Source organism: Peromyscus leucopus, chromosome X, assembly GCF_004664715.2.
Source record: "Peromyscus leucopus breed LL Stock chromosome X, UCI_PerLeu_2.1, whole genome shotgun sequence".
NCBI classification, from domain to species: domain Eukaryota; kingdom Metazoa; phylum Chordata; class Mammalia; order Rodentia; family Cricetidae; genus Peromyscus; species Peromyscus leucopus.
The window spans coordinates 108303561-108324947 of NC_051083.1; the positions used below are offsets into that span (position 1 = coordinate 108303561).

A 21387-nucleotide genomic window follows, 5' to 3' on the forward strand; every position below is an offset into this window, starting at 1 on the left:
AACTTACCTAATTAATACTATACTTACTGAAAATAAGAGCAAGACCTGGTGGCCCATGCCTTTAATTCTAGCACTTGGGTTTTTTTGTTTGTTTGTTTCGAGACAGGGTTTCTCTGTGTAGTTTTGGTGCCTGTCCTGGATCTACCTCTGTAGACCAGGCTGGCCTTGAACTCACAGAGATCCGCCTGCCTCTGCCTCCTGAGTGCTGGGATTAAAGGCGTGCACCACCACACCTGGCTAAATTGAACATTGTTTTATGTATTCATTAGCTATCTGTATTGTTCAGTAATTCAATTGTTCACAGCCTTTGTCCATTTTTTTACTGAATTTTTCTTATTACTAACTTGTTAAGAGTTCCCTATACATTATGACAATTAGCCTTACTATTCACATAGGAAATATTTTTTCACAGCTTATAGTTTACATTTTATCCTTGTTCATGTTATTGTGATATAAATTAAAATTTATACAAACTCAAATGTATTCAGCTTCATTAGGCTTCATGTGTAGAACATTGTTGGGAAATAGAAAATTACATAATTAATCATAATTGTGTAATATGTCCATGATATAATATTGGGAAGTAAAATGTTGGGTGCCTGAAAAATACTGGAACAAGAAAGTTGAATAGTCTGAGACTAGAAAAGTTTGGTGCTGTGTCATGGATTGACGACACTCTTTGATGCACAAATATTCTGGTCTCTAGAAATGTACAGACTACATTGTGACAGACAATCCTCTTGGTTTGTCAAAATCTAAATAAAACTTCAATAATTATTCCGGTGTCTCTTTCCAAATAGTCTTCTACTCACGGACATGTTACATAAAATTATGATTAAGTTGGTTTTAAGTCAGCAGACCTTTAATCCCAGCCCTTGGGAGGCAGAGGCAGAGGCAGAGGCAGGCAGATCTTTGAGTTCCAGAACAGCCAGGGCTACACAGAGAAACCCTGTCTTGAAAAACAAAAACCCAAACCAAAAAACCCCCACAATAACAAAGACAGTTTTGTATCAGTGACACATGCTGTTAAACATTAGTATAAATTTGCTACAAAGTCAATTTCTGATATTATACTTGTTTCTAATTTTCAGTAGTATTTTTCACAAAATGAAAGCAAATTTGCAAAAGACACTTTTCAATTTTATTGAAAGTATAGAATTGTTCTTAATACCCCAGTTGCTACACAGATAACTTAGAACCAAATTTCTAAAACTTATGAGAAAGCATGCCATGTGCTATGTGCTGTTTGGAGCAGAATATCATTTCCTGTTCATACTAAAACAGCAAAGAATAGAACAGGAAATCACTTACCTACAACTGATACAAATTGACACAACTGAAGTATTAATTACTGTACCATTGTTTGTCTATTAGCTCGGGTGGAATTTTGCTTTAACTGTAACATTTCCACTGCTCCCTAGTTATGTTCTAGCTGCATCATTCAGAAACTCGAGTCTGTTAAAAACTGTGGAAAGTTCTACCAAAGAAGGTCTAGAAAAGAAATGGAAGTTGATTTTGAATGGTATGCCACTCCCTGGAGCTTTACGGGGAAGTAAAAATGTTTAAGGCTTTCTTTCTTTTTATTGGTATTTAGATGTTTCTGTTTAACTTTTATTGTGCATTTGATTAAATATACCATAACTTTTTTTTATTAAGTTGCAGGAAAATAATAAGCTCAGTGGATAAAAGATCTAAGACACAGACAGGGAAGGAATGTAATGTAAAGAATGCAAGTAATCATCACATTGCATTAGGAGTGCCCTAAGATTTGTGATAGGGTGTGATGTCAGCTTACAATATTTCTCATTTGTCTTGTTACTAAGTATGTTTGAAACAACTGAATACTGAGGAAGATATTTCAATCAACATGTAAAAAAAATGAAACAAACAGTTTTTAATCTGATGCTATTTTAGGTGGCTAGGATCTTCTGTAATAGCAACGGAGACACTGTAATTAATAGTTCTCTTCCTGTCCAAGGAGAAGAGGAGCTTGGCAGGGACAGGCCATTCCGGAGTGTCCCTCACCCCCGCATAGAGAGCTCTAGGCAGTCAAAGGTTCAGTAGGGTGGACTGGAAATGAAATGGCAAAAAGAAAAAAAAACCCTCATAGTAAACACCCAAGGGTGATAAAGAGTCAAGGGAGTTGGAAAGAGGTCAAAAGGTCTTCTTGCACTTCAAAATATTTGTAGGAGGGATAAGAACAACGATAAGGAACTTATTTGTTAACACTGTGGGAAGGACGCCTCCACAGAAGGCCAGTGTCTGATAATCTCTGTAGGTCCCTTGCCAACCCTGTCCCTTACATGTGGATTTCATGTCACTCTGGCCCAGTCTGTTTTTCAGCTCCCTAAGTCTCCAATAAACCGGACTAGCCTAGCAGCCTAGTTCCTGAGTCTCCTAGAATTTGAAGCTAGAGACCACATTTTCTCGGAACAGGAATCGTCAGTTGAAAATCATGTAACCCCCCCCCCCCCCCCGCCTTCCTGGTAAAGAGAATCAGCATCTTTCCCCCCTCCCCCATAGTCTAAGGTTAAAAAAAAGGGTTGGGGGTAAGCAAACAAAAATGCAAGCCATTGAATCCCGTTGGGATCAGGTGGCAGAGTTGGGTTCTTTTGGTGGGAAGTGCAGGTTGCGTAGGAAAGGGTCCGGAGGCCCCTTGTGTTGGAGGAGAGAGCTTCAAAGGGTGCTCGGCCTGGCACTCTGGGGCTGCGCAGGGGGGCGGAGGAGTGGGGCGATCGGGTGGCCAAGCCTTGGGATTCCCAGGGCCAGGCTCAGGCGGACACTGCTGCTGGCCTGCAGGCGACCTCCTCCCTGGCGCCGCAGCCACAGCAGCCTTGGCCCCATCCAGTCCGCGGCGGGAGGAAGCGCGTCCCAACGAATGAGTAAGTGAGGCGCGGGCACGCCACCTTGTTTACCCCACTCGGCGGCGCGCCCCTGCGGGCGCCTAGTTCACAGGAGGCGTCAGAGACGCCGGAGCCGGGAGTCGGTCGCTCGCCATTGGTCGGCGACCAGGGAGGAGGCGGCTGGGTGGGAGGGCTGGGAGGCGCGCGCTGCAATGGCAGCTGGCCGCCGCTAGATGCCGCTCCCCCCCAACGGGAGCTGGGCGCGGGTTGGTGGCCGACAGATGGCGCCTGCGCGTTCCATTCGCCTCCAAGTCGCCGAAGAGCGAACACCCCAAACAATCCCGAAGCGCCACCAAAAAAAAAAAAAAGAAAAAAAGAAAAAGAAAAAAAAAGAAAGAAAAAAAGAGAGAGAGAGAAAAGAAAAAAAAAAACCCCGCCGGATCCGACCGCCACTTTCAAACCCCCCCCCCCCCCAACGCTCTAGAACCGCGGGAGCTTCCGTCCCCGAGTAGAATTCAAGGGTGTAAAGAAGAGGAAGGGGGAAAAAATTCTTGAAGCAGCCCAGGGGTGAAGAAGCCCCCGGCCTGAGAAGGAAGGAAGGAGTGGGGGAGGCCAACAGTCTCCTTGCTGCCTGTGTACGCTGAGGGGGGAGGTAAGTTATAAAATGGCGGAGGCGAAGCTTCTAGAAGTTTGGAGGGGCACCCGGAGGGCGCGCGGCCCACCGGGAGGCGTGTGTGCTTGCGATCGGGCGAAGAGAGCGTGCGGCCGGGCGGGAGAAGCGAGGCCCGACGCTCCGGGGCCATTTCGCGGCCCTCGGCCGGTGGCTTCGTCGGGCTCCGTGCGGGGCAGCCATGGACTGAGCGGCCGGGCCCCGGGCGGGCCCCGAGTCGTCGCCTCGCCCCCCGCGGCTCCCCCTGCCTCTCTTCTCCGCCCCCAAGTCGCTCCCCCAACACTTCCAAGGAACTTCCAGGGTCTCCCTCCACCCCCTCCCTGCCTACCTCCTCCCCGAGCCGCTTTTTTGAAGCGCAGGACGCTTCTTGGCGACTACCCTCGCTGAAGGTTTTCTCTGGCTGCCCTCGCCCAACGCTCCCCCGGGGCCTCGGCGGACGGAGGGGACCCCCCCCCATGGGTGGCCCAAAATGGAGAACGCGCAGCGGCGCAAGATGGAGGCTCCGCGCCTCCGCGTAGCCTTCTGTGTGCCTTCCTCTCCTCCGGGGGCCTCTTAAGCAGCCTCGGGGGCAGAGAGCCCCCCCAAACTGGAGGTGGGGTGGGGGTGCCATCCGTAGTCGGGAGGGCCGGGGCGGGGGTGGGGGGGAGGAAAGGCGAAGCCGGGGAGGCCGCGGCCGGTGTGTGTGTTGGGGGGTGGTGGTGGCGGCGGCGGCGGTGGTGGGAGAGCGCGCTGGGGTGGTGCGGGGAAGGAAGCGAGCAAAATGGTGGTGCTGGGAACCCGGGGGGGAGGGGAGGGCGAGCAGGCTTGTCTGTGTCTATTTGGGCCTCGGACCGAGGGTGGCGAGGGAAAATCTACTCTGCTCACACCCCTCCCTCGTCCCCCCCCTCCCTCCTCCCTTCCCCTCCTTCCTTCCCTCCCCTCCCCTCCCCTCCCCTCCCCTCCCCTCCTCTCCTCTCCCTCCCCTCCCCTCCCTCCCTCCCTCCCTCCCTCTCTTCCTCCCTTCCTAGAGAGGGAACAACATTCATGTGACGGGCCCCTCGGCTTCTCTCCCCCGCCCCATCATCTCCAGCGCGTGGTGGGGGAACTGCTTGGGCAAAGCGGTTGGCATCGATCTCTCCATCCTTTCCGAGGCCCCGACTTCGGTCAGTTTTCTTAGGGCACCAATTTTCGAGCTAGCCCGGGGTCCGGCGGCGTCGGTCCCCTGCGCGTAGACCTTGCCCCGAAGGGGGGCCCTGCCTGCCTGGCATGGGCGGAGGGGGGGGAAGGGCGGGAGTGGAAGGCTGTTTGTTGGGGGGTTTTGGCGCCACTTTTGTTTTAGTTTTAGTGCTGCTTTTTCGTTCCCACCCCCACCCGCGCTGTCTTTCTCAAGGCACGAACTGAGCTGATCCTTGCCCCAGGTAGGCAGCCTCTGTTTTCCCTCCACACTTTTATTCTTGCTCGAGGGCGACTTTCTCTTTTCTTCTCGCACGTATCCGGAGATCTGTGGACTGCAATTTTAGGAGGAAAAGGGTCGGCTGGGCCATGGGAGAGAGAAGGTGTGGGAAACAGCATCAAGTAGTTCCGCAAAACTTTGAGCCCCGTTCCCATTTTCTTCTGGCCTAGAATCGTAAACGTATTGTTGATTTCGGCCTTTTTTCCCCTTTCCCTCCCGCCGCGAGAATGTCTTGTTTTGCCTTTAGTTTTTGTTGTTGTTGTTTTTTTTTTTTTTTTTTATAAAACGCTGTACTTCGACATTTAGTTTCTGCTCCTCCTCGGTGTTATATGTCATTTTATTTTTAATCCTCAACGGTAATGGGTTATCGTGTGATTTTTCGTGCTTTGGTGCTCGACTTGAATGTTTAATATTGCATTAGTAGTTTCATCCGGTCTGGGAGACTTTCTCCTCCGTGGCCTAGGATGTTTTTTTATGTTGTTGCCTCCCCCCTCCCTCTCCCTCCTCCTTTCTTCTGGATATAGTTTTTAAATTGAGGCTCATGTTTTTTGATTAAATGATTATTTCCAGCTTCTGTGCTATGTCTATCAGAAACTTTTGATCTGTGGGGTTAGGTTTAAGTAAAGGAGACGCTTGTGTTGGTTTGCAATGGTTCCTTAAAATGCGCGGGCCGCCTCCTTCTCGACCCTGGTGAAGCCCCATCTTCCCTTCACACTGGAGTGTAAATTCCGTACCCCCTTTCTCCCACGGACGGCCGTATTTCACAGCAGCCACACCCTGTATATATGTCTCTGTGGATTGGACTCATTATCAGCTTAATTTAGTGACTTAAACCACCATGATGGGACTTGCTTAAGCACGAAGCTTCTTTTCCTGTTCAGTCCTGGTGTTTAGTGTCGAAAGAGGAATAATCGAGGTTTCTTAATGAAACCTGGTGCGGTCCAAGCTTTGCCTTTTTTTTCTGTTGTCTTTTTTCCTACTCCGGGCTGTTGGCGGTGTCAGCACCGCTGCTGGGGGCGGGGGGTGGAGGGGAGAAAGAGTCGGGTTACCGAAGTGCGTCATTCCTGGCTCTAGCAGGGCCTGCTCGGGAGCTTGCTGGTGTTTGTTACTGTCCTCGCAGCACTTTGCTGCCAACCTTCTCTCTCTGCGTATTGGTTAGGAGCAAAAGCAGGAGGCGGTCTCCTAATTCTGTCTGGAGCCCAGTGCGTTGCGTTTAAGGGTATATGTGAACTTATTATGTTTTTTTTTTTTTTTTGATGGCCCTGGAAAGTGGATACATTTCTGTTAACGGCATACAATTCAGGTAGTTTGGTCTTGCTTCCATATATTTCTCAATGAACGGTGGGGGTTAATTTTGAATATTTTAAACCACTTACGTCAAAATGCCTGGTTTTCTTTCTACATTGATATCAATCTATAATTAGGGATCAGAAGGACCAGTTAAGGCATAAGTGTTCAGCGGTTTTTCAAGTGGTTGAATTGTAATTTCATGACACATTATGTTAAATAGTCTGTTTTTTTCGGTTTTGAGATCAAGTGCTGCATGAATTCTAGCTAATTGCAAATGTTTAAGTTCATTTTCACCTCATTTCTATTTATCCTTCTAAAATATAATTTAAAATGTACTCATTGGGTCTTATGGGTGTGATTAAAATTCTTCGAGATGGTCATTTCTGTTTTTAACTGAATTCTTTAATTTTACTATCTAGGGTTTGTGCAGGATGCTTTTATAGTAACATTGCAAGGTTTTTGACTTTTTAACCAGGCTAGTTTGATACTTTTGTTGCCTTGGGGGTTATTCTCGGTGTCCTCACTGAGTACTTGTCTCTTCATTCTCTTTGAAGATAAGGAGAGTAGGAGGAGAGAGAAGAAAGTGGCTGGGAGTTGATTATTGTAGCTAAATGAGTTCAGAAGGGCTCATTGTTCACTTGGTCTACGTTTGTATGTGCTTGGAAATTTCTGGAGTTGAGAAGAATTCTGAAGAAAAATTTCCAAGTTTTTACATTTTGTGTTGATTTCTTTCTATTTACATATCTAAGTTATTTACACGAAACTTAGGCTTGTGTGGAGGTAATTACATAATGCCTAGCATACTAACTTTCAAAAACGATTGAAGCAAGCAGTATAGGGAAAGCAACAAATTCCTACAAATTAGACTTTAAGTGTAACTTAGTCTCAACGTGCTCTACTTCTACTTTCCTTTTGATTCTTTCTTTCTTTTTTTTGAAAATAGGAAATTCCATTTGTAGATTCAAAGAATTCTTCTTGGTGTCTGTTTCATTAAGTTGGAGTTGCAGTGAGTCAGTATGAGAGGGATTTACTATTAATAGGAGGGGCTTTGGCAGTTGGAGTAAGCGACAGGGGAAGGGATTGAGGTGCCATAGGGAGCATACCCGGGAGGAAGATTGACATGGCTGAATTCCGTTTCAGTGTTGGTTGTTTAATGACTAGGTAGAGAAGTGGATTGGGAAAGAAATGTACTTATTAGCCATTCCTTCCCACTGTGAAGTAAGTGTGGTATTTATTATAAGGTATCAGAGACTGACAGTCTGGGTAGAGAGGGTTCTTCTTTTGAAACCAATAGGAAATTGAATGTTTACATATAACATGATGGACCCTCCCCAACAGTCTGCTGTTCTAACTACTTAAAAGTTGATAGGAAAATTATTTCAGTGTTTTCTTTTAAGAACATTTTCAATATTGCCGTCAGCAATAAAAGTGCAATTAAAATTAAGACCCTTGGTTTCCTTTAATTAGGATATTTGCTCCCAGAGTCCAAGGTAAGTGTTTTGCTTTCTGAAGTTTGGTATTATTCTGTATCAGGCTTACTTTGTTCTGTTAAATGCATTTTTGAATATCTGTTAAAGTTCTGAAGGGAATCCAAAGCAATGGATATTTTATTTTTTTCTTTTTGGTAAAATTTATTCCCTAATTATTATAGAAAAAATTTCCCCCAGTCTGGGAGCAAACATTTTTTTAACTGTTATCATTACTTCATATCATTATTTTTTACAAGGATGTTAAGAGAAGGCAGATTCCTGGCTTCAAATTTTTATTCCTATGCAAATATTCTTAAGTGGATGGTGAAGATGTGGCATCAGATTTGGTTTCTTGTGGTGAGGCAGTAGCTAAACTACCAAACCAACAAATTATGAGTTTGGGTAGCCCTGAAGTTGATTTTGGATTTTTAAAGTCCAAATGTGAAAACAGTTAATGGAATTCAACATTTTTTTTTTATCATTTGTATTATGTCAAGTTGGGGGTTTGGTCTAGGATTAGGCTCAAATCTCTTTGGGAATACAAGTTCAAAGGTAAAACTATGTCATGGTCATGTGGTGATACTGCTTTCCCCAAAATATTGCACACCCTAATAAACTTATCTGGGGTCAGAGAACAGAACAGCCACTAGATATAGAGGCCAGAAAATGGTGGCACACACCTTTAATCCTATCACTTGGGAGGCAGAGATCTGCCTGGATCTCTGAGTTCAAGGCCACACTGGAAACAGCTAGGCATGGTGACTCACGCCTTTAATACCAGGAACTGATGGCAGAAAGCAGAAAGGTATATAATGCGTGAAAAACCAGGAACTAGAGCTGGTTAAGCTTTTAGGCTTCTGAGCAACAGTTCAGCTGAGATTCATTCTGGATGAGGACTGAGAGGCTTCCAGTCTGAGGAAACAGGATCAGCTGAGGAACAGTCGAGGTGAGGAAGCTGTGGCTTGTTCTGCTTCTCTGATTTCCCGGCATTTACCCCAATACCTGGCTCAGGTTTGATTTTATTAATAAGACATGTTAAGATTCATGCTACATGGTCACTTTAGTAATGTTTAATATTCTGCATGCTTAACATAATCACCACAGCCCTATGGGAATGTTGTAAACAGTGGGTAGAATTTTTGTTTTGCTTCCAGTTCTTTGTGATAGATGCAACACTCCAGTTTTTGATGTTGAAAGATTATTTTTGAACCTAAGGTTTATATTAAATGTACAGTTTGTTGCTTAGAGGAGCACTATTTTGGAGCCTGGCTAATAAATAGCAAAGGAAAGGGATAGTCCCAATTAGCAATGCACTGTTAGTGTAGTTCTAGTTAGCTATTAGTGTATATTGAAATGTGATCGTAGGGGAATAAAAAGAAGCCATAGAATCACACCATTTAGAAACACTTTGCATTTTTCTTTTTAGTTTTCTACATTTAATATTTATGCTCAGGGATTTTCGTGTGTACTTCCATACTGTGCCTGTATAGTAATTCTTTATGTACTTGTCTGCCACAAATGGTAGATTTTGCATGTTCTGGTGGCAAAGATGAAGAAATAAAATTGTCGGTTTGCTTTTTCAGTCTCCTGAAATGCATTTTTTGCATTTAATTTAACTAAATACTCTATTTTTTTCTGCATAAGTAATGTGGTTTTGTGGACTGGGTTTTGTGTATATGAATTAAAAAATGGTACATCTTTATTAGCTTCTTTGCTAATCAGTTACCAGAAAAATTTCCTCCAGAATAGGGTTATTAATACATGTTTACTGTACTTCTTTGCTACTGATTAGTAGACACCAGGATGTTAGTGTTGCCAGGCATAGTGGCTCACACCTGTAATCCCAGCACTTGGAAGGCTGAGGTAGAAGGATTGCTGTAAATTTGAGGCCAATTTGGGATACATAGTGAGTATCAGACCAGCCCCCCCCCCCAACTTTGTAAGATCCTATCTTGAAAGAAGAGAAAGTTAGTTAAGAGATTAATCACATTGCTTTGTTCTCCTCTCTGCAGAGAAGGTGGATCCAATAGTCTCTTTGCTTGTTTGTTTATTTTCAGACAGAATCTCCTTCTATAGCCCAGGTAGCCAGCTCTCAGATGTGTGATCCTTCCTCTTGAGCCTTTCTAGTGCTGGGATTTTGGACTTTTGCTGCCATGCTTGTGTTATTTTAATTGAAAAGTACATGATTAGACTTGACAAACTAAAGAGATTTCTGTAACCTCTCAATAACTTCATGTAAAACTCAAAAATAAAATTCCTTTTAAAATTAAGCTTCAAGTACATTTTCATTGAGTGTTTAAGGCTGGAACGTTGAGCTCTCTTTATACTTTTGTAAGAATAACTTTGTAATAGAGTGTGATCTATAATTTTTGAAATCTGAGCTGATCTAAAAAAATAATTTCAATGTATTTTGGGTTTCTTTAGGATTATTAGTATTTCATTTTATGTGTGTGAGTGTTTTATCTGCATGTAAATATGTGTACTGCACGTGTGCATGGTGCCTGAGGAGGTCAGTAGAAGGTGTTGGATCCCTTGGAACTGGAGTTACAGAAGGTTGTAAGGTGCCATATGGGTGCTGGGAATTGAACCTGGGTCCTGTACAAGAGCAGGCACTGCTCTTAAACACGGAGCCATCTCTTTAGCCCCTTGGGTTCCCTTTGAGTGTCAGAAACGATGTTTTTTGTTTTTTGGAGACAGGGTTTCTCTGTGTAGCTTTGTGCCTTTCCTGGAACTCACTTGGTAGCCCAGGCTGGCCTTGAACTCAAAAAGATCTGCCTACCTCTGTCTCCCTAGTGCTGGGATTAAAGGCGTGCACCACCACCGCCCGGCAGAAACTATGTTTTAATATGAATCCCCTCATAAACTTTGCAATATGTGTTTCAAAGGATATTTTACAGATGAGGAAGTTGAGGTTCTAGATAATAGTAAATGACTTTACCCAAATCACACCTTGATTAATGTGACCTCATCCTTTGTGCTTTTTGGTTGTTAAACTCAGGTGTTTCTCTTACTGAGTTTAGGTCTGCAATCCTCATTGCTTTAATTTTATTTATAAGATGAAGATTTTTTCATATATAATACAAGATAATTACAGATCTTTGTTCATGGTCAGGTGAGTTGCTCTAAGGTGAAAGTTCTGTTTGGAGGCCAGTGAGATGGCTGAGATGGCTGGCTGGGTAAGGACAGCTTGCTTCCAAGGCTGCTGACCTGTGTTCTGTCTCTGCAGCCCTCATGGTGGAAGGAGAGAACTGACTTTTGCAAGTTGTTCTCTGAATTTGTACACATGCACCATGGGATGCCCCATACGCTCCTCCCCCCAAAGAGATAAAGGTAAAAAAATTGAGACAGGGTTTCACTATATAGCTCTGGCTGACCTGGAATTTGTGTGTAGACCAGGTTGGTTTTAAACTTGAGAGCTCTACTTGCCTCTGACTCCCATGTACTGCACCATACCTGTTGGTAAAGGTTTAGCTAAAAGGATTAAAGAGGTTCAGTTTTTTTTTTTTTCCAGACAGAGTTTCTCTGTGTAACAGTCCTGACTGTCTTGGAACTAGCTCTGTAGACCAGGCTGGCCTTGAACTCACTGATATCTGCCTGCCTCTGCCTCCTGAGTGCTAGGATTAAAGGTGTGTGCCACCACTAACTGGCTTCTATATTTTATTTTAAGCTAATAATAAAAGTAGTTGAAATCTGAGTTTTAATATTGCTTGAGTATAATCACCAAAATTCATGGAATGTTAAAGTCTTGATGTGAGCAAAGGTTTCTATTTTCTATGATACATAGAGTAGTTACACATTTTTAAAAATTCTTTGTCATTATGCTGTGTATGTCTAAGGATAGTTTCTGAGTCATTCAGCTTGTTTAGTGGTTAGATTTTAATTAGAAAATTTAGCCTGGGGGGGGGCTGGAGAAATGGCTTAGAGCACCCATTGCTCTTGCTGAGGACCTAGGTTCCCAGCACCCACAGGGTGCCTCACAACCATTTTTAACCGGGGATTCCGACATTGTCCTCTGACCTCTGAGGGCAGTGGACACATTTGTGGCATACATACAGGCAAAACAGTCAGATACATACAATAAATAAACAAATAAATAAATAAAATGTAAAAACTAGGATACTCTAATAAGACTCTGCTTATTTTTCTTACCTGAAGAAAATTCTAGATGTTGGGTTTAGTGAAGATGAGGCAAAATTAAATATAAAAGTATAATATGTACTCTGTGTGCTTGTGTACATGTGTGCTCATGCACACTTCATGGTCATGAGTCAAATTTATGTACTTTATATTGATCATTCCCTTAAACTTCATCTTCAGAAAATGTTTTTTGAGGTGATGAGCACTCTTCTTTGACTCAGACTCTTTGCGTATTTTCACTTTGTATTCCATTAATACCAACAACTAATGTTCCATGACAGAATTATAACCCAAGGTGCCCATTGCATGCAAAGTATTTGTTTCTCCTATTTATTTGGAAAAAAGATAGGTTCAAGATTTAATATTCTTCAGTTTTCTGAGTTCTGTAGTTAACCTGAAGACCCTTGGTTACAATTGTTACTAGTATATTAAGCCTTGATTCGACTGTAAGCAGATATTTCTTTTCATAGTTATTTCCTTGCTAAGAATTGTGATATAGCCTCTTAAAAAATTTTGTGTGGTAAATGTCAGTAGAGTTGATGATATTGCCATTTCTCTGACAAATTGGTTAGTGGTTGGTGGCACACACCTTTAATCTAAGAATTTGGGAGGCAGAGGCAGGTGGATCTCTGTGAGTTCACGGCCAGCTTAATCTACAGAGCGAGTTCCAGGACAACCAGGGTTGTTAAACAGAGAAACCCTGTCTCAAAAAACAAACAAACAAAAAGTTGAATGTGGAAAGTTAAATGCATAATTTTATTTGTAAGAAGGAATAGTGTAGGAACATTTTATTACATAATTAAAAAATCTTTTCTAAAAAGACATTGATAGTAACTAATAATAACTGAATTGACTATATGCCAGGTACTATTACAAATACTTCACATGTATTATGATACTCAATTTCATAATCCTATGAGGTATTACAACTACATGGTTCATTTTTTTTCCTGTCTGTCTGTCTCTCTTTCTTTCTTTCTGCCTGTCTATGCCTTCCAAATGTTGGGATTAAAGGTATGTGCTACAATGCTTGACCTATAGGGCAAGGTATTTTATGTAAGTCTACACTAGCCTAGAACTCACTGTTGAATCCAGGCTGGCCTTGAACTGAAGTCATTGTGATCTTCCCTCTTCATCCTGAGTGCTGGAGTTAAAGGTATGAGTTACCATACCCTGCCAAACTAGGATACTTTTGAGAATAAGAGAGGGCATTAATCAGACAGCATGCCGGGATAAGAGCATAAACTAGGACCATCCCAGAGAAACTGGGATATTATGATGACCCTAATTAATAGACCCTTTTCCAGAAGAGGAAACATGAAGGCCTAGTAACTTGCCCAATTAGTAATTGATAAGAAGGGATTCCAAACCCCTATAGAGGTTTGTATGGGTATGAAAGTGATTTAAATTACTTTAAATTGCTGTAATCAGAGAGTTTGCTAATTTTTATTCTGGGGTAAGTTTTCTTTTAAATTTTTTTTAGTTTTTTTTCTTTTCTTTCCTCTTTTTTTTTTTTCTTTTGAGACAGGATTCTCTGTGTAGCTTTGGAGCCTGTCCTGGATCTCACTTTGTAGACCAGGCTGGACTTAGAACTTACAAAGATTTGCTTGCCTCTGCCTCCCCAGTGCTGGGATTAAAGGCGTGTACCATCACTGCCCGGCATTGGGGTAAGTTTTTATTGTTACAGGGACAGTAGTGAAAGACAAGATAGTATTTTTTTAAAAAAAAACCCAGGAGAATTTCTAGTACACTGTTTTGAAGTTATTAGACTAGGGTGATTATATATGTCTTACTTAATGTCAAAAAGCAACTTCCTTGAACTTTACCTAAGTAAAACAAGTCAAAAAATACCAACATAACAACTGAGTTTATTTTCCTTATGTATTATTCACATTTCCTTTATCATTTTTGTATTAGGAAGTATTGATGCTATGGAGTCCCTGAGAGGATAGATGTAGTGTTTGGGACTAGGGAGGAAATGGTATTAAAACCAAAGAAAATGCTCTAGTTTAGAGATTTGCCTGAAGTTCAACGATCCTGGATCATAATTTGAGAGTTAGGACTTGCAGAGAAGCGTGTGTCACTTCAGAAATGAAATAGCTCTCTTTGGGATGGGGATGCATGATGCTCAGTGGCAGAGCTGCTCCTGTTAGGATTTCGAAGGCAGTCCTCCCCCCCCCCCCCAACCTCAATCACTTTTGTGATTTTTTTTTTTACAATTAATTTGTATTTTTGGACTGTTTGTGTATGTGCCAAATTACCAAATGTGAATTCCAATGTAGAGAACTGGTTTGGGTAGAGTTGTGGAAAAGGCATATTTTTTTGCTGAGTGTGGGTGAGTGGTAGAGATTTGATCTTTCTGCTTAAGTTTTTTTTTAAATCTTTTTTTTTCTGAGACAGGGTCTCAGTATGTTGACTAGGCTGACCTTGAACGCAGAGATCCCCCTGTCTCTGCTCCCAAGTGCTGAGATTAAAGGCACCACCACTGCCTGGCTTAATTTTTTTTAGACATAAGAGATCTGATCTTTTTTTCCTCTTTCCTTTCCTTCTGTCTGTCTTTTGAGATGGGTTTCTTTGCATAGTCCTGGCTGTCCTGGGACTTGTGCTGTACACCAGGTTGACCTCAACTCAGGCTGACCTCAACTAAGATATCCACTTGCCTCTGCCTCAGGCTGACCTCAAATCAGATATCCACCTGCCTCTGCCTCAGGCTGACCTCAACTCAGATATCCACCTGCCTCTGCCTCCCCTTTCCCAAGCGCAAGGATGAAAGGAGTATGGCATTACTGCTCCTTGAGATTAGATCTTAGAGGCATTCCAATTTTGTTTGCATAGTTGGTTGTTTAACATTTCATTGACTGTTCTTTGTTTGTGGCAGTCACTATCTTACCAGTAAGATTGAGTTACCATTAAGTAGTTGTGTACTAATTTGTTTAGTTTGTTAAAATTGCACAAGAAAGTAGCTGGAAGGAAGATGACATTTCTGATCAGATAAGGAATTTGTTGACTGCATTGTGACATGGGGGCAAAGGTTCATCTGGAGAAGGGGATTTTTTTTTTTCTTCGAGACAGGTTTTCTCTGTGTAGCTTTGGTTCTGTCCTGGAACTCACTCTGTAGACCAGGCTGGCCTGGAACTCACAGAGATCCACCTGGCTCTGCCTCCCGAGTGCTGGGATTAAAGGCGTGCGCCACCATCACCGGGAGGGGATTTTTGTGGTACTATGGATTGACCCTAGAGCCTCACACTATATAAGCTAGACATGTACTTTACTGTTGATTGACCCTCCCCAGCTCTTTATTGAGTTTTGACATAGGCTCTTGAGTTGTCCAGGCTAGCCTTGAATTCACTAATTGCTCATGTTGGCCTCCAAGTTGGAATCTTCCTACTTTTGCATCCTGAGGGAAGGAGCTTGGGGACATTTATTATATGAAGTTAATACATTTTTCCCCTTTTTCTGGAGCTGAGGATCGAACCCAGGGCCTTGGCAATTGCTAGGCAAGCGCTCTACCACTGAGCTAAATCCCCAACCCCTAATACAATTGTTTAAACCTTAGTAGCAATTATAAAGTTGGAGTTCAAAGATGAGGTGGAGGTTCATGAACATTCCAAAATGATGTACAGGATTTTTTTGTTTGTTTTTGGTTTTTCGAGACAGGGTTTCTTTGTAGCTTTGGAGCCTGTCCTGGACTAGCTCTGTAGACCAGGCTGGCCTCGAACTCACAGAGATCCGCCTGGCTCTGCCTTCCAAGTGCTGGGATTAAAGGCGTGCGCTGCCACCGCCGGACACCCCCCCCCCCCCCCCCCCCCGTTTGTTTGTTTTTTGAGACTGGGTTTTTCTGTGTAGTCTTGGCTGTCCTGGAACTAGCTCTGTAGACCAGGCCAGCCTCAAATTTAGAGATCCACCTGCCTCTTCCTTGAGTGCTGGGATTAAAGGTGTGTACCACCAAGTCCTGCTCAAGATACATATTTAAGGTATCTAAAATAATGCAGCAAAAATGTATTTTAGCTTTTAGAGCTTGGGTGTAGCCAACCAACAGTGGCGCACACCTTTAATCCCAGGATTCAGGAGGCAGATTCAGGCGGATCTCTGCGTTCAAGGCCAGCCTTGTCTACAGAGTGAGTTCCAGAATAGCCAGGGCTGTTACACAGAGAAATCCTCTCTCTGTCAAAACAAAACCAAAACCAAACAAACAAAAGCTTGGGTGTATGTATAGGACAGAGGTTCACTAGTACTGGGACACGCTGTACAATTTTTTTTTTGTGATATTGGAGTTTGAATCCAGGGTCTCATGCGTACAACACAAGATGTAATGTGTGAATTTCATCAGGTTCTCAGGAATTTGTTATTAAATTGGTGTTGATTTATCTATTTCCTTAATAGTATTATTAGTTGGACTTTTATCACAATAAAATGTATAAAAATTGTTATTTATTTGAGACAAAGTTTCACTATATCCCTCGTGGGCCTGGAACTTGCTACATAGAGCTCAGAGATTCATCTTTGTCTCTTTAGTACTGGGATTGAAGGTGTGTGCCACCATGCCTGACAGAAGTTCTTTAGAAATTGTCCTGTACTATACTTGCTCTTTAGATCTTTCTCTTTTAAAGAGTATATGGTTACATAAACCCTTTGGGCCTCAGTTTTGGGATCCTTCTGTGTGAGTCTCCCAAGTGCCAACATTAGAATGTGTTGCCATTCCTTGCTTTTCTCTTGTTTTGTGGTACCTGAGATAGAACTAAGGGCCTTGTTTGTGTTAGGCCACCACTCTGCCACTGAGCTAACCTTTACCCCATCATCAGTGCAGTTTTGGCAGAGTATCCTTAATTTGAACTAGTGACAGTTAATAACTGTCATTAAAAAATACAGTAACAGAGGATGCTCATGTTACCTTGGAATGCTCATCTTTGGTGGTTAATAAACGGAGTTAATGGATTCCACGATTGTTCCTTATAGCATTTACCATTATCCAAAAGCTTGAGGCCTTCCAATTGGCATTATGTTTCTGTGTAAAAGCAATAAGCAATGAAAATTTTGTTAGTGGGGTTCAATGTATTTGGGAGGCTGAGGAAAGAGGATTTGGGGAGTCTAGAAGTTTGAGGCTAGTTTGGACAACAGAGCAGCACTATTTTTTTTTTTCAAGACAGGGTTCTGTGTGTAACTGCGCTGGCTGTTCTGGAACTTACTTTGTAGACCAGACTGGCCTCAGACTCAGATCCGCCTACCTCTGCCTCTGGAGTGCTGGGATTAAAGATGTGAGCCACCACTACCTGGATTAATTTTTTTTTTAAAGATAGGGCATCACTGCAGACCAGGCTAGCATGGAATTCACAGAGAGAGCTACTTGCCTCAGCCTTCGGAGTGCCAGGATTAAGGACATGTGCCACCACACTTGGCTTTATGTTGGGTTCTTACTGTGTGGTTTTAAAATGGAAATTTAACAATGCTTGTTTTGTTTCTTTTCCTTTTTTTCCCCGAGTTCTGGGAATTGAACATGGGGCTTCATGTGCACTAGACCATTAAATGTTCTACCACCAAATTATATCCCCACCCCTGCTCGACTCTTATATTCATTTCATTTTGGTTTTGTAAAAAATTATTATGATTTTATTTTTATATTCATTTCATTTTTGTTTTGTAAAAAATTATTTTATTTATTTTTTTTTGGGGGGGGGATTGAGATAGGATTTTTTTGTGTAGGCCTGAATGTCCTGGAGTTTGCTTTGTAGACCTGACTGGCCTGGAAATCAGACTCTGTCTCCTGAGTGCTGGGATTAAAGGTGTGGGCCCCCACCACCTGACCTGTTTTTGTAAAAATTCTTATTGAGGATCGGAGAAATGGTTCAGTGTAAGAACACTTGTCTTTCAGGTTTCTGTTCCCAGCACCAACATGGTGGTGGCTCATAACCGTCGTTAACTCCAGTTCCAGGTCATCCAATACCCTCTTCTCAACCTCGGTGGGCACCAGGCACGTGCTGCATATTTATGTATGTAGACAAAGCATTCATGTATGTCTGTGCACCATGTACATGATTGGTGCCCATGGAGGCCAGAGAAGAACATTGGATCCTCTGGAACTCTAGTTATAGATGGTTGTGAGCTACCATGTGGTCTGGGAATTGAACTTGGGTCCTCTGAAAGAGCAGTCAGTATTCTTAACTGCTGAGCCATCTCTCCAGCCTCTTGTTCTGTTTTTGAGACACGGTCTCAGTAACTCAGGCTTGCATTGAAATTGCTATGTAGCTGGTTTCCTAGTACTTCTGTGTCTACCTTACAAGTGCTGGGATTACAGGCATGTACCACCTGGCTTTTTAAAGTTAGATGAATGATGTTTTAAAAAATGGTTTTGAACCATTATTAGGGATTGAACCTATGGCCTAGCACATTCTAGGCAAGTACTTTACTATTGAGAAAAGCCCTCAGTCCTTTCTTCCCCCCACTGAGACAGAATTTCTCTGTGGAGCCCTGGCTGTCCTGGAACTAGTGCTGTAGACTAGGCTGGCATCGAACTCACAGAGATGCCACCTACCTCTGCCTCCTGAATGCTGCGATTAGAGGCATGTGCCACCACTACCTGGCTAGTCATTTTGTATTTTAATTTTTAACTTTGGTTTCTTATAATGTTAGCTTGAAATTTTTAGTAGAGTATATAATACTAGACTTGCTTTCAATACTTTATACATACATGTATATGATTTCCTAGAATTATTATTTTGTGTATGTAGGTGTTTTACTTGCATGTCCCATGTAACTGAAGTTACAGAATGTTGAGTCACCATGTTGCTGGGAATCTGTGTCCTCTGGAAGAGCAGCAAGTGCTCTTAACAGCTGAGCCATCTTTCTAGCTCTTTAGATCCTTTCATTTTAGAATAGGAATATATTATATCTCTCTTTCTTAGATTTCTAAACCCCCTCATTTTTTAAAGCAGAAAAATTTTCACTTACAGTGTGTCTCCTGCTTTGTAGCTGATTTTCAAACTTTATGGCAGTTAGATTGTTGCTACAAGGAACCCATTTAATATTCCCTTATTTAAACAATGTTTTGTGTCCTAAAGAAGTAGTATTAAAGATAGTGAGGAACATTCATCGTTGAGAATTTCCATTCTATGGTACAGGAGAGAAAACATAGGAAATATTAGCAAAGCTATAATATTTTTCCACTGGGATATGTTCCTTCCTGCTTCCACCAGTCATTCAGGCCAAAAGACATTCCTTTATCCCTGGCAGGAAAACTGAGGAAGTAGTGATGTAGCCGTGGCTCGTGGAGAAATAGAAATATGCACTTATGTTTTTGAAAAGCAAACTTGTCAGTGACATGGATTTTTTTCCACTGGATATTATGTAATTTCTTGAATTTAGATTGTCAATGCATAAAGTACTTCGATTCATGAAAAATATTTAGGAAATTTGGGTATTCTAAATGTCCTTGAAAAATTGCAGAGAAATGATTGAGATAAGGTGGATTTTATTAGGAAAGTTCCTAATCCTTTGAAGTTAGACTGAGACAATTAACAAAGTGCTTTAGACAAAATGCAAATCTAATGAGGTAATTGTGTGTTGGTAAATATGGCATGTATAAGTGTTCAGTGTTGGTGAATATCCAAGTTTATTTCTTACAACTAGATTGTCACCCTTGCTATTTTAGTTGCTGTTTTTTTTTTTTAAATCTGATTTCAAATACTTGTTTCATTCTACAGGGTGTATTATACAGATTCTCATATGGTAACTGAATTAAAACCTTAGATCTTCTACAAATGTAGTTTTTGTTGTTCATACCCAGTAGCTGTATATTGTAAGAGACATAGTCAATTATCAGTTTCCTCTAAACTGGCTTTGCATTAATGATAATTTTTATCTGACAAGATATCATTCGCAGCATATCTTAGTACATGAGAGTATATAGTAGGCTCCCTAACATTTGAGTTTTGGCTTCTTACGCTAGCTTGTGAAATAGTTGATAGTTTTTCACTTAAATTCAGAATGGTTAACATGATTTGCCTAAGATCACTCAGCTAATAAGTGCTTACTTTTGAATCCAATTCTGCCCAATTTCAGAACATTTCTTCCCATGGTGATACACTGCCTCCCAGTGGGATGATTTATAGATTTCACGGTGATGCCTTCTTTGGGGAAAGATAATAAAAGGAGACAAGGATCCTAAATAGAGGAGGGATAAATACCTCTAAGTAGTTAGACAACTTCGGAGGCTTAGGAAGGAGAAAGGCTTATCTTCTCCTGAGACCTGGTAAGGAGAAATTACTCTGTCTGAAACTGTACATGTATTATATTTTTCATGAAGATGAATGGCATGTAAATAAGAGTTGAGAATAGAAGAGATGGTAAAATTTGTTTTAGTCCTCAGTAAAATAATAGTTGAATTCATTTTAGTAACTAACGTTTTTATAACATAAACTGAAACAAAGGATTGTTGCCATATGTGGCTGCAAAGGTAATATTCTCACTAAAGGACAATATTTCTTTGGCTTACATGCAAAGTAGTAGGTTTCATCATGACGTCTTCATACATGTGTCGTCGTACTCCATTCTCCTTTTTTCCCTCTGCTATTACTTTCCCCAGTACTTCATGTCCTGACTCAGACTGGTTCCTTGAAGGACAATAATTCTGGAATAATCTGTTTAGGTAAGTTGATCTAAATCAGGCAACATGAAGATACCAGGTTTGGTTTTGGTTTTTCATTTCCCCTTAGCCTATCTGCTTCTCCCCTCTTTGCTTCTTCTACCCTCTGTCTCAGAACCCAAGGCTTTGATTGAGCATGCTGGACAGGCACTCTCAGACCTGCCCCCAGCCCCAACCTCTCTTCACTGTCATCATCCAGAATTTTTTACATTTTCTAAAGTCTTCAAGGATTTTGATGGTGCTTTCCCTATTCTATTTTTATGCCATTAGCACCAGATAACCCTGTATGTTAGCAACTGAAAGTAGGGGACATGTAATCTTTCCAACTACCTTCTGATGAAGGTAGTGTTACTTATTTCCTATTTACTAGTGACAAAATCAGGTACAGGGCTTAAGCTTGTCCAAGGGCACACACCTGTGAAGCCAACAGATATGACTGCAATGTCCATGTTCTTTACACTGTCATACTGCTGACAAGTGGATATTCATGTGAATACTTTTTCTGGCAGTATATTTTAAATCACATGTTAATTATGAAGTGTGTTTGGACATCCTTAAAGGAATTGTTTTCTTTATATGTGGATGGGATTTATTTAGCTTGCCTTGGAGGTTATTATAACGGTGAGGTAAGAATCATTGACCTGAGTGTTTCCTTTGTGACAGATAATATGCTGAGGGGTTTGTTGGCATGATAAGCCCTAAGATTATGACTATAATCTCATCCAGTATATTCCTTGTATCAGATGCTACTTTGTTATATGATAGAGTAATATATCCATCTTATAGTTAAGAAAATGGAGCTAAGCTGGGCAGTGGTGGTGCACAACTTAATCCCAGCACTCAGGAGGCAAAGCCAGACAAGTCTCTGTGAGTTCGAGGCCGCCCTGGTCTACAAAGTGAGTTCCAGG

At 41.9% G+C, this 21387-nt stretch overlaps 1 protein-coding gene across 6 annotated transcripts in view; it reads left to right on the forward strand.

Annotated features, from left to right (window-relative positions):
* The first annotated feature begins 3215 nt into the window (after positions 1 to 3215).
* Stag2 (stromal antigen 2) overlaps positions 3216 to 21387 on the forward strand; it is a 141166-nt gene continuing 122994 nt past the window's right edge. The window contains exon 1 of one of the 6 annotated variants that reach the window (XM_028881632.2): positions 3216 to 3495. The gene's annotated coding sequence lies outside the window, so the exon portion shown is untranslated. Of the gene's footprint in view, positions 3496 to 3975; positions 4106 to 4499; positions 4656 to 4818; positions 4911 to 21387 lie in introns of those variants that run through there. The other 5 variants (XM_028881628.2, XM_028881630.2, XM_028881627.2 and 2 more) reach the window with 5 other exon arrangements.